This window comes from Sitophilus oryzae, unplaced genomic scaffold (assembly GCF_002938485.1).
Source record: "Sitophilus oryzae breed Bouriz unplaced genomic scaffold, Soryzae_2.0 scaffold_1393_pilon_pilon, whole genome shotgun sequence".
In the NCBI taxonomy this organism is placed as follows: domain Eukaryota; kingdom Metazoa; phylum Arthropoda; class Insecta; order Coleoptera; family Curculionidae; genus Sitophilus; species Sitophilus oryzae.
Window position 1 is genome coordinate 671,135 of NW_022146052.1, and position 12,727 is coordinate 683,861.

General features: G+C 34.9%; 1 protein-coding gene across 1 annotated transcript in view; it reads left to right on the plus strand.

The window, feature by feature from the left end:
• The window catches only part of LOC115875626 (rhoGEF domain-containing protein gxcJ), a 275,457-nt gene that overhangs the window by 197,380 nt on the left and 65,350 nt on the right, over window positions 1-12,727 (plus strand). Inside the window, exon 5 of the mRNA XM_030891130.1 lies at window positions 11,435-11,460. The gene's annotated coding sequence lies outside the window, so the exon portion shown is untranslated. The remainder of the gene's footprint in view (window positions 1-11,434; window positions 11,461-12,727) is intronic.

The window sequence follows — 12,727 nt, forward strand, 5'->3', positions numbered from 1 at the left end:
TTATAATAAATACCTTTTTTTGGGTCCAAGAATCCAAAAATGAAATAAAATACCGGGTGTTCCATAAGAAAAAATATAACTTTGGTATGGATCTTAGTTCTGAAACACCCTGTATATTTCAAAATAATTTTAAATTGTGCACATTGTCTCCCCACATATACCCATAAAATGTTTTGTTTCTACATCTCTCCGTTTTCGTATAATCAACCGAGGCGGATGAGGTGTGCCTCCCTGTATATTTATGATGAAATAACGAAATAAAAAATGTAAAATTAAAAGTATTTTACAATAACGCGCGATTTTCTGTAAATTTATATGTATATTTATAAATTAGCCATCAACATGAGAAGAATCTAGCAAAGTAATGCATATTAATTAATTGACAATATTATTTATTGGTAATTGACAATTACATACATATAACATAAAACGACAGATATTCCTGTAAACTACCTATTTTTTTTCAGTTTGTACACTTTTCGTTGAGTAATATGTGAAAAGGGTTTCACTTGAATCATCGGCATCTTATCTTGGTCCAGAGCCAGTACTGGGAATACCCAAACGTATGGCCCGTAGTGCACTAAAACTCTGGATCAGGGAAAAGCAGAATGTCCACTGGAGAAACAGACAGGGGCACAGGCACAGCAAGGCTTTTATCCAAGGACCTAGCTCCAAAACCGCAAAAGAACTGCTAATGCTGAGCAGAAATAAATTGCGGATTACAACAGGCCTCTTGACAGGACATATGGCTGTCAAGTGTTACCTGAAAAAGCTCAATCTGTATCAAGGAAGTCTTTGCTGCAGACTCTGCGATAAAGATCCTGAAACAGCGGAGCACATAATATGTCACTGCGAGGCTCTGGATCGCAAGCGACACTTTTTATTTGGGAAAGCTAGGCTAGAACCGAAGGAACTATGCTCCCATCCTATCAAGGACCTGCATAAGTTAGTGCAGGGCACAGGGATAGGAGAATGGGTGCAGATATAGAAAGGGGACAAACACAATAGGCCTCACAGGTCGCAGTGTTTCCGGCAGAGGACCCCAAGTAGCATTTTCACGACTTGCCACTACATGTTTACTAAACACAACGTTGGATTAGTTACAAAAAATAGTTAGCTCCCTACCTTGGCTATTAAAATAAATTTAAACGTTTTTATAACGTTGTGCCGACGTTGGACTAGTACTACAGCAAAGTAGAAGCTTCTGCGACGTCGAATAAACGTTGTCTTGTAACCTTTTTTGCTTAAGTGATCTTTAGGTGATTCGGACAACGTAGTTACAACGTTGGACAATATTGACTTTTCCGACGTCAGTTTCAGGACCTATTCTAACGTTATGCAAACGTCGTCTGTTTTACTGATTCCAACATTGTTTAGATTTCCTTATTCTTACGTTGGTAGGACGTCGAGTCACTACCTTTTTGCAACTGTATTGAACCATAACCTTAAATCTTAAATGTTCACTTCATTGTTCTGTTCAGGCAGACAGTTCAGTGCTGTTTTTGTTTTTATAAAAAAAAAACTTAATTAAAATGGGACATAAGAAAGGTACATATAAAACTAAATTTAAATATACATCGACATATATTACCGATAGTTTATCCACTCCCTCGTTTATTTAGATTATAGAGGGCGGCACAAGCTAGACTCTAGGATGACTCAATTATCTTGCGACTAGTATGCTACCTGTTAAGGCCGAACTGCGACTTTATTAGTCCAGTATGCGACTACTCGAACTACTCCATCTTAATCTCTAAACCACAAAGTGAAAGCCGCCATGTTGTTAAATAAGAAAATGTTTCGTTACTAAAATAGCAATTCCTGCTTTTTGAATACATTAACTTGAAATATTTGACCCTAAAAAACACGCGGAAACAATTTTTTCGACTGCGAATAAATTATTCTCATTTTACTAAAAAAAAAATTCGAGAAAATGTTTAAAACTTCTTTAATTTTAAGGCCCATTAGTATTTTTCAAAGTAGAAACAATACATTTATCAATAAAGTTGTTTGCGTTTAACTTTTTTGCCTTGGGTAACGATTTACAGAGTCGGTTAAAGTGTTTCAATAATTATGATCTTCAAACATCCTCCACACTTAAATACTTTTGTTTTGTTTTCCTTTCCTGCCATCTGGCATATGTTCGAACTAAATCATAAAAATAACATTTTTACTACAATTATCCCAATTTAGGATAAAACGCGACTTAGACGCCATATTAGTTTTGTATTTCTGTGAGTTAGGATTTTAAACAACGTTGCAGTTTGTACTAAATTAGGCTTCTAGCCAACGTCGGTATCCAACGTCGTTTCGACCCAAAAATTATTCTCCAAACTAGTACAGACTAGGTTTGGCACGAGGTTGTGCCGACGTTGCGCCCGTAATATGTGAAAAGGGTTTCACTTGAAAATATGAGCCTATGAATTTAGAAATTTGACCGACAATATCTCAAAATCTAGGTTTGAAAAAATCTCAAAAAATCGACATATATGGGGTGTGCTAGAACATACACTGTGTAAATTTCAAGTATATCTCTACATGTTGATAAACCCGATAAACCTCTTTAATACTTAAGTTAAAACTTACTAAATAATTAGGACTTTAAAGATAATACGTCAGTATTAACGTTCAGCGTTCAGGTTACGTCTAATCAGTTTAGAGTTTAAAACTATTATTACATAAAGCAGGGGGATATAAAGTATTTTAAACCTTCAAAGGATAAAAGTTTACCCGATGTCACGGCGGTTAAAACTTCCTTGGGTTGCAAAGTTCGATATTTATGTCGTAGTTTCGACTATAATATCTTAGCCGGCAGCAGTGATAGAGGCCGTATCTTCTACCTAAAAATCATTATTTCAGAAGTTAGTTTCGGATCGGTTAGAGTTTTTATTGACAATAAGTTTCTAAATGAAAAATTTTGATATCAAAAAGAAGAGATGGGGTGCGTTCTTTTATGGAAAGTTTTTTAATAGTTTTCTTGTATGAGGTGGCTTTAACGCCTTGTTGACACGGTCCAAGTGTACCTGGACCAAGTACACTTAGCTGCTGCTATACAGGTTGTTAATTTGTATATTACTCGCGGCAAGAGCTTTATGGTTGAAATATGGCAACCTCGGCCCGCTCGTCGATAGACGACGCGACGAGTCGAGTCGTGTGTTCTCAATAGGCAGTGTTGCCATTCTGTTCCCCTATAAGGAACTGTCCAGTTAACAACCTGTATAGGTATACTTCTACGGATACTGTGCACATCTCACTTGTGCGCTGCTTCCATCGTATTAACTAATTTATCTATGTATGTCACAAATAACATAAAATACTAGCGTGTACCCGGGACTTCGTTCGCGTTGAATTAATCATTTGTAATGGTGATGATAAAGCAAAGCAAGAATTTCCATTAACATACAAACTGGATAAAATTTTCTCACATTTTTGTCAGCATGAGAAAAAACAATATGGCGATATTATTATATAACTTGGCAATATTTGAGGGGTAGTTTCATCTCTTTGGAATTTGACTTTCGAAAAATCCGTTTTCCAAAAATAAGCTTTTTACATCAAGCAGTTTAAGCAGAATCATGGTTAATCAATTACCCAACTTTTTGGAACACCCTGTATGATTTTTTTTTTAAATTTCAAAATATGTAAAAAAACAAAATAAATTATGCGTGTCCAAGCGTTTTCCCGAAAGACTAACCGTTTTTTAAATAACAAATATTGTAATATTTGAGGGGCCTTTTAATCCTCTTGGAATTTGAGATTCGAGAAACCCCTCCTTATCGAACCTCTACACCCCACAGTCAATCCGTTTACCAAAAAATTTAAGCAGGATCGTGATTAATCAATGACCAGATTTTTCGAAACACCCTGTATACATTTATTTTAAAAAAATCTAAAAATATGTAAAAAAACAAAATAAAATATACGTGTTTAAGCGTTTTTTCGGAAACTTGAAATTTTTTTAAATAAATAAAAATATTATAATATTTGAGGGGTTGTTTCACCCCCTTGGAACTGGAATTTCGAAAAATCCCTTCTTATCGAACCTCTACACCCTAGAATCAACCTGTATGCCAAAATTGAGCTTTTTACGTTGAGTGGTTTGAGCAGGATCGTGATTAATCAGTGAGTCAGTTACTTAAGGATTTTATATATTAGTATAGATAATATAAACGATTTAAAAGTAATAATACCTTGTAAGTAATTATTGACAGTGATTCTTTAGCCTTATACATATATTATTATACTATATATTAATATATAGTAATAATTACTTGTAAGTAATTATATATATGGTTAACACTATGGTTAGGTGCGGCTCGTTGAATTTGACACAATGTCAGGTTAATAATATATTTTTGTACTTTTATGCTTAGGCTTGGCTTAGGCGCAAAAGTGCTTTACTTTTATGCCTAGGCATTAAGATAAATTTTTTATATTGTCATTCACGTCTCAAAAACTAATACTTTTTTGACGTTTGAAAAAAAATAACATATTTTAGGACTCTATGAAAATGAAAATACAATATTGATATAGTTTTAGAAACAAGAATTATTTTTGGCTCCGACAGACGATATCCAAAGAATGGCAGAATATATTTTTGATACGAAATGGCAGACAGTTGTCACTGTCATTATATGCTTTTGCTAAACAGATTATAAATAAACTGGACTAGTCGCTAAAAAAATTTTGAGAAGTTTATAAGTGAGCCAGTTAAATATATCTTTAATATTTTTCAAAACTCCAAATGATTTGAAGTTTATTCGTTGTATGCATGTTGTTTGCAGAAATAATTGGCAACAGACAATTAAATAAATTGATTGCATTTAAGTTAATTTTGTTGGAAATTCTTACTCATATTTTTTATATTTAATTACTATACTCAAAAATAACAAATCAAAATTAGTGAGAATCAATTATATCTTTTTCTCATCACACTTCTCTTTTACGAAATCTTTTAATATTAATTACACAATTCATTGTTTTCTCGTTTGTTAATTACCACTATCTGATTTAAAAAGGCTATTAAATTACTAATAACATTTTCTCAAGGCATACACGAGGCATATCGAATACTTTCTCTGGGTCAAGTTTATCTTCAACGCACAACTTTTGATTTTATTTTGTTTGGGTGCGTCCGATTATGCACAACTTTTCACTTTAAGCCTTAGGGGGTCTGTCGTCTGTAGATGTACCAACATAGAAATCTTTAATATCTCAATAAGTGTTTATATAGCGATTTTTTTACAAATATGCATATGAAATGTTCAAATTCTACTCTTACAGATAAAGTCTGCATCATATAAGATTTTCTCATTAAGGCTGCAGGATTATTACGCTTATCATATTTTTAATCAAAACCTAATTTTTACGTATATTTATTAATTGACCGACTTATTTTGGAGGCGACATTACGTTTATAATTTTATTTTGATTTGGTTTGATTTGGCATATAAATGTGTCGTCAAGTTAAAATTAAAAAAATATTTTTATTCTGTGCATGATTATACAGGGTGGTCCGAACTGTTTTCCGAAAACTTCGGCAACATATTCTGCAGATAAAAATAAGTAAAAAAGTTCGTATAAATGTATGTCCTAAAATGCTTAGTTTTGGAAATACAGGGTGTAGAAATTTCATTTTTATTTTGATTTTTTCTAAATAATTTCTGAAGTAACGTCAATATTTGGATGAAAATTGGTATGTGGGAGTTTTTTGAAATGAGAAATTTGATTTTACATACATACAGCCGTTACTCGCTGACGAGTATTCGACACACATAAAAAAGATGGTCACGCAAGGCATTTTCTTTCATGAGCTTTTCTGTGACTGAAAAGCCCGATACGTGATGTTATCTGCCTACTGCACTCCGGACATTCAAAAATCTCATTGCTTTGTTGCCCCTTTACTTTTTGGTTGCCGCTGTTAACTGAGTTTACAACCCTTCTCCATTGAGTTCTATTGTGAGCTGCTTTTTCGCACTCATTCTGAAATGAAAATGTCCTTGTACCTTTTCAGTTGTCCACCTTACCATCTACAAGCTCACCGTAAACCAGAGATTTTGGTATGCGGTTTTCTTGCATTCTGCATACGTGACCAGCCCATCTTAAGCGGGATTTTGTGACCATGACTTCAATACTCTCGCAGTTAGCTTTTTCAAGGACCGATACGTTTGAGACATGATGGAACCACCGGACTCTTAAGAGTTGTCTAAGGTGTGTCTGTTGCAACTTGTTTAATGCGTTCATGTGTCGGCGGTAAGGCCACCCAGGTTTCGCTCCCATATAACATGGTGGGGATTATAATTGCTCGGTATACTGCAAGTTTTGTTTTAGTACTCAAGTCATGATTGTAGAAAACCCTGTCTTTTAATTTCCAGAATGCTCTTGAGGCGTTACTAATCCTGTGCTGATTTCAGAGTCAATAATGGCCTTTTCCGAAATCAAACTGACAAGGTAATTGAATTCCGCCACATATTCCAATAGTTCTTCTCCCATTTTTATAGCATTGTTGTGATCTTCCGGGGGAGTGCACATGATTTTAGTTTTGTCGATGTTTAGCTTAAGGCCCAAAGCCTCGTATGCCCAGGTATATGTGTTCAACATTTCTTGTAATTGTTGTACCGTGTTTGCAACTAGAGCGCAGTCGTCAGCGTATTGAAGTTCTGTGATAAATTTTGTACGTGTTTTTGCCCTGAGTCTTTTTATGTTGAACAGACCGCCGTCATATCTGTATCTAATGCTCAATCCTCTCTCCTGCAATTTGATGTCCACTATAATGGAGAGCGCTGCCATGAATATGTTGAATACGAGAGGCGCTAAGACACATCCCTGCCTAACTCCTGTATTTGTTAGGAATGGGTCGCTCAGTGATCCATGTTGATATACTCTTGACTTGTTGTTGTTATGGAGGCTTTTACACACTGTAAGAAATTTGTTGGGTACTCTGAACTTTTTCATAATTGCCCAAAGTGCATCTCTGTTCACAGAGTCGGAGGCTTTTGTTAGATCGATGAATGCAACATAAAGTTTAGACTGCTGCTCTTTTACTTTTTCCTGTAGTTGACGGATGGAAAATATGGAATCGACGGTGCCGCGGTTGGTACGAAAAATATGACAATATGACTCCCATTTGACTCCCAGTAGGGAGCGCCACCTACATGTGTTTTAACTGTCTTGAAGAGTAATAACTTTTCGTCCGTACCTGTATAAAAGTACTGAGTGAAAAAATATACATTTCCGTGACTTTTTATACAAAAAATAAATGTCTCTTGGTAAAAAATGTCTCTTGGTAAAAATCGCTATGAGTAACCGTTCTCAAGATATTTAGGACGGAAATAATCAATACATGTCATTGCTGGCAAACAATAGATACGTTGAGTAGATAGTTATTTGACTGAAATAATAAATTCGGGAAAAACTTATTTTTCTTTAAATTAATTGGAAAAGAAATGACGATAAAACAGTTTTTGTTGAACTTTTGGGTACAAAAACATTTCAAATTTATGATTCCAGTATAATAATAACTATTTACTCGATATGTTTAATTTGTGTCATGATGACAGGTATTGATAATTTCGATTCCAAATATCTAGAAGAACCGTTACTCGTAGCGATTTTCCAAAGAGACCTTTTTTACGCAGAAAACGTCGTAAATGTGCTACTGAGTAGTTTTTACTCAGTAGCTTTATACAGGTACGGTCGAAAAGTTATTACTCTTCAAACCATTTAAAAAATATGTAGATGGCGCCCTCTACAAGTAGGAGTCATATTGACATCAAAATCAAATTTCTCGTGTCAAAAAACTCAGACACCAATTTTCATCCAAATATTGACGTTACTTCAGAAATTATTTAGAAAAAATCAAAATAAAAATGAAATTTCTACACCCTGTATTTCCAAAATTAAGCATTTTAAGACATACATCTATACGAACTTTTTACTTATTTTTATCTGCAGTTTGGACCACCCTGTATTACATTTATAAGGATGCCTATGAAAAAGTTGGTGGAAATAGGGATTGCCATCATAGTTCAAAGTCGGTCCTATACTTTATACAGACTGGTCAACAGTGTATCGGGCATTTGCAGCTTCTATAACAAGAAACTTCCTAAGGTATCCTAAAGTATGTGTTAGGATGTATTTCAGGAAAATATGCTAACTTCTACAGGGTGGCTCAAAAAAGTGTGAGTGGATTTGGATGATTTTTTTTAAATGGAACGCCCTGTATATTATTCGTTTGTTAAATAGAAAATTAAAAATTAAATATTTTTTGAATTTAAATTATTTCAAAATTTTTAACGGTTTCGCAAATATTCGCGTTTTAGTTACATAATGGCCCTTTGAACGATAAAATACCAGACTGATATTGGCACAAGAGAGATCAGATTTTAAAATACATTAAATATAAAAAATGTTACACTTAATTATTGTAGATTTTTGAACTGTTCCAATAAAACTAACTGTTAATACTTTTCTTTGTGTACTTATTTTTCCGAGGCAAACTTACTCAAAGGTATGGTTTTGATTATTTATTAAACTGACAACTAACGTTCTTTCACTTTGAATTTATTAATCCCATCGATAATTAGCGCTAATTAAAGCCAAAATCAGGAAAAGCAGGATCTAATGAGATAACCCCAAGTAAATTCAAATTTATTAATATTAACTTGGATTTAAACTGAAAATGGTATCGATTATTTCGCGTCAATTTCATAGGAATGAATGGTTTCGCTTTGCCACATTCTCGCAGGTTTCTGCCTATATAAGCGCATATAAATAACCATTCTCTCTGTATGGATAGGTAAGAGTTAACGATAGAAATAAAAGGCAACGCATAGGATGATCGCGTGCGGAGAAATTTTAATAAAAAGAGAGTAGAATGTTACAGTAAAAAACAGTTGCGGGAACGTGGTACTTCCTATTACAGGAGATGGATTGTAAATCAGGATGGTTCTGTAGTTTAGAAATAGTTGAGGATATTTTCCATACATCAGCCGCAGTGTATTAAAAAATAGTGTTGATTCTAGTAGGTATCATACGATCAAAAAAGGCGTCAAAAATGGCTGTGAAATGACAATCAATGATAACCTTGACGAGGTTTAGCTCTAGACCTCATTTTCGTGACGCGTACTCTTCTTTACTTTTTAATGGCACTTACGGCCTTAGTTTGGCCTTAAGAAGGTTGGAATTTATTTTTATATTGATTAACAATGGGATAGTTTAGTATTGGGGTAATGGGTGACTTCCGTTATCCTCTTCTAGGCAACATCTGCAAGGTTTACAAAACTGTAACCTCCGAGGAAACGTTTGCGGGTCCTATACAAAGTCGGACACAGGAACTTTGTTAAAAGAGATTCCAATTCTCGCCGCAGGTTCACAAATTGGGCAATGTCCCATATATACAGCCGTTAGCCTGTCGATATCCTTACGCGACTTAGTTATGAGCTCTCCCGATATCTTAAGGTAGTGTTTGGGCCAAGTTTTCCTGGCTGTCCTGCAGGTGCTTAAAGTTTTCCATCTACTGTTGGCTATAGACAGAAAATGGAGGTAAATGTCTTTTTCTATGGTATTGGGGGGAGTAAATATGTCTTCTTATGGAACTTAGCCTTCAAGGAAGTTCATCAGCGCGTTTGTGAACCGTTGGAACCCAAAGTAAAGTCATATCATACCTACTTGCCACGTAGAACAACCTGGCGTATGTTTTTGGATATTTTGGAGGATATGCATATGAGTTTATCGCCGACATAGCTGCTTGGTTGTCAGTGATTATTGCAGTTTTCTGCCCATAAGGTGTCTCCTCGCTCAGGCATTCGCAAGCCTTCCAAATAGCAAGTATCTCTGCCTGGAAAACACTTGATCTATCCGGAAGCCGATAAGAGCTTGTGATGTGAAGACCCTACAAGAAAACCCTCGAACCTACATCTGAATCCATCTTGGATCCATCAGTATTAATTATTTATCAATCGATATCAATAGCGCAATATCAAATTCCTTCACTAGTTTGTTAGTCTCCCATTCCTTTCTGGTTTGAATTCAGACTAAAATGTTCCTGCCAAGTACCAACTTAGGTGACATAAAATCTGATGGTTCAGCAATAATATCCTTCAATAATCTTCCAAGAATACTGTAGTGACCGTAGGGTTTCCCCGTCCCGCAACCAATTTCTGTGAGGGTGATTACATTACTAGATAAGTTTGTGGGATATTGGCATGTTAACTAAAATGTTACTTTCAGAAAATGAAAGTTTGTTGATTTAGAGATATAAAATATTTCCTATTAAAAACTACTTAACTTTGAATTTGCAATTTGCATCAAAATCAAATGAAGTCGTCGAAGCACGTAATATCAAATAGACTAGTAAATATAAAAGCAGTGTTTTTATAGCTATAGCTACTGAGAATTAAGAAAAAATCACCCACGCGCCTTATATCTTCTAGTTCATTGTTTACTTTATCATTAATCTGTCAGTTCCGATTCAACATATTTATCTGATATGGTATAACAAACAAGTCAAATTGAATTTCTAAAGTCATTTGTCTAAAATGCCTTCAGTTCAGAGGAATAATGATCCTGGCACTAATTTATTTGTACCTGCTATCATTCTATAAATCCTTGAGATTTTATTTAAGGTACATTATATTAGGACATTTATTAGCAATTCTCGATTTGTAGTATTTTTTGTTTTGTGACATTGTGATTTATATTCATTCACATTTTTTGGAGAAGTTTGTATTTGGGAGGACATAATTATTTAATAACAGGTATTGATAATTTCGATTCCAAATATCTAGAAGAACCGTTACTCGTAGCGATTTTTCCCAAGAGACCTTTTTTACGTAGAAAACGTCGTAAATGTGCTACTGAGTAGTTTTTACTCAGTAGCTTTATACAGGTACGGTCGAAAAGTTATTACTCTTCAAACCATTTAAAAAATATGCAGATGGCGCCCTCTACAAGTAGGAGCCATATTTCCCATATTCGAAAACCATATTTCCCATATTCGAAAACCATATTTCCAGATTCTGTTTTTATTTTTTTATGACCATTTCTGGCCTGAGATGGGCCCTCATGAGAATCACCTTGATTATATGTTTCTGTTTAAAAAAATCAACATTTTTTGGAGAAGTTTGTATTTGGTAGGACATAATTATTTAATAAGGGATATAAAATATATCCAGTTCCGTATTTAAACAAATACAGTTGACTATGTAAGCTCGAGAACGGTTTAGGGGTGCTTGTAGTTTGGATTCTTATACGCGACACTCTGTATACAGTATACAGGTGAAGTTTATAAAACGTCTTAAACAATATTTTCCCACTGAGACTTTTTCCATTCATTTCAATTCATTTACTTACTAAGTTCGTCATAATATTTTTAATAATTTATAATTCATAATTTGTATTAAGATCATCACTAATTATTTTTATTTCTTTTCAGTACACTGTAGCTGGATGCGTTGAACGGTAAGTAAATCAACAACTGATCAAGAAAGTTAGAAAGTATTAAAGCCAATAATGGTTCAATTCTCCGAAAAAAAATATTACGCGATTACGCCTAAAAACAAAGCTACGACTGTAAATTAAAGGATCTTATTTTATAACAAAAATCGACCACTAAAATGTATTGCTTCTGATATATCCAATCCAATCTAATAATTCCAATACATGTGAACAGGAGCCAGTTTAATACACGATGGCACGTTGAACATCGCTGGATGTCACGAGGAACCAAGGGCGAATGCGGCAATTGTTTAACCAATTACATCTATTATTCCTGTGAACAGTGCACGAAGTGATCAAGAGACGTGGCAGAAAAATGAATGAACGAAAGCTGGAACGCCCGGAATTGGCACATAAAAGGCATGTTCAGTAAATATAGTGTATAATGGTAGAATATATCGGGGGTTAATCACCGCGACTTTACACATCTATTGTGTCCCCCTTTCTTGGGTTATAATCAGTTATAACTCATCGTACAGTCTTAGGACTTCGACAAAAGCCAGTATTTGACATAGTTTTACAGAGATTTTTTACTCCATCTCCGATATCAGTCCTACCAAATTTTATGTCACGAATGGTTGTCGTCTAGGCGCATCCAGTGATGAGGTGTTCTGGTGTTTCCCCATTTCCCCTACAGAATATGCATTCGTCGTGACAATCCGAAGATTGTTCTTAGTGTTGATTAAAGGAATGTTTTCAATCAACGTTCTTACTTAAATCAAGGAAAATCTTTGATTTTTCTGGCAAGTTTTGAAAAATTTCTTTGAGTGTCTTAGACCGTCGGAGGATTCCCATTCCAGGTTAGGGATGGAACTCTGGATTTCACCCCGTGGAACGCTCACCAAGGGATAATAGGTAATGAAAAAGCAAATGATCTAGCAAGAAAAGGAGCGAACACCCCACAAACTGGACCAGAATCGTTCTGTTTTCCAAGCGGAAACCAACTAAAAGAGGAACTGAAGAACCTGTAATCCGTAACCTGAAATGGGAGTCCTCCCACGGTCTAGGACACTCGAAAAAGTTCCTCAGAAATTACGACTCAGAAAAATCAAAAATTTTCCTTGATTTAATTAAAAAATAATCATTGTCATGGGGTTTGTCATGGGTTTCTAACAGGACGCTGTCTCCTCAACGAACACCTCAGTAGGCTGAAGCTGAGGAGCTACGGCAAATGCAGATTCTCTGGGGAAAATGGGAAAACACCAGTACACCTTATCGCTGAGTGCGCAGA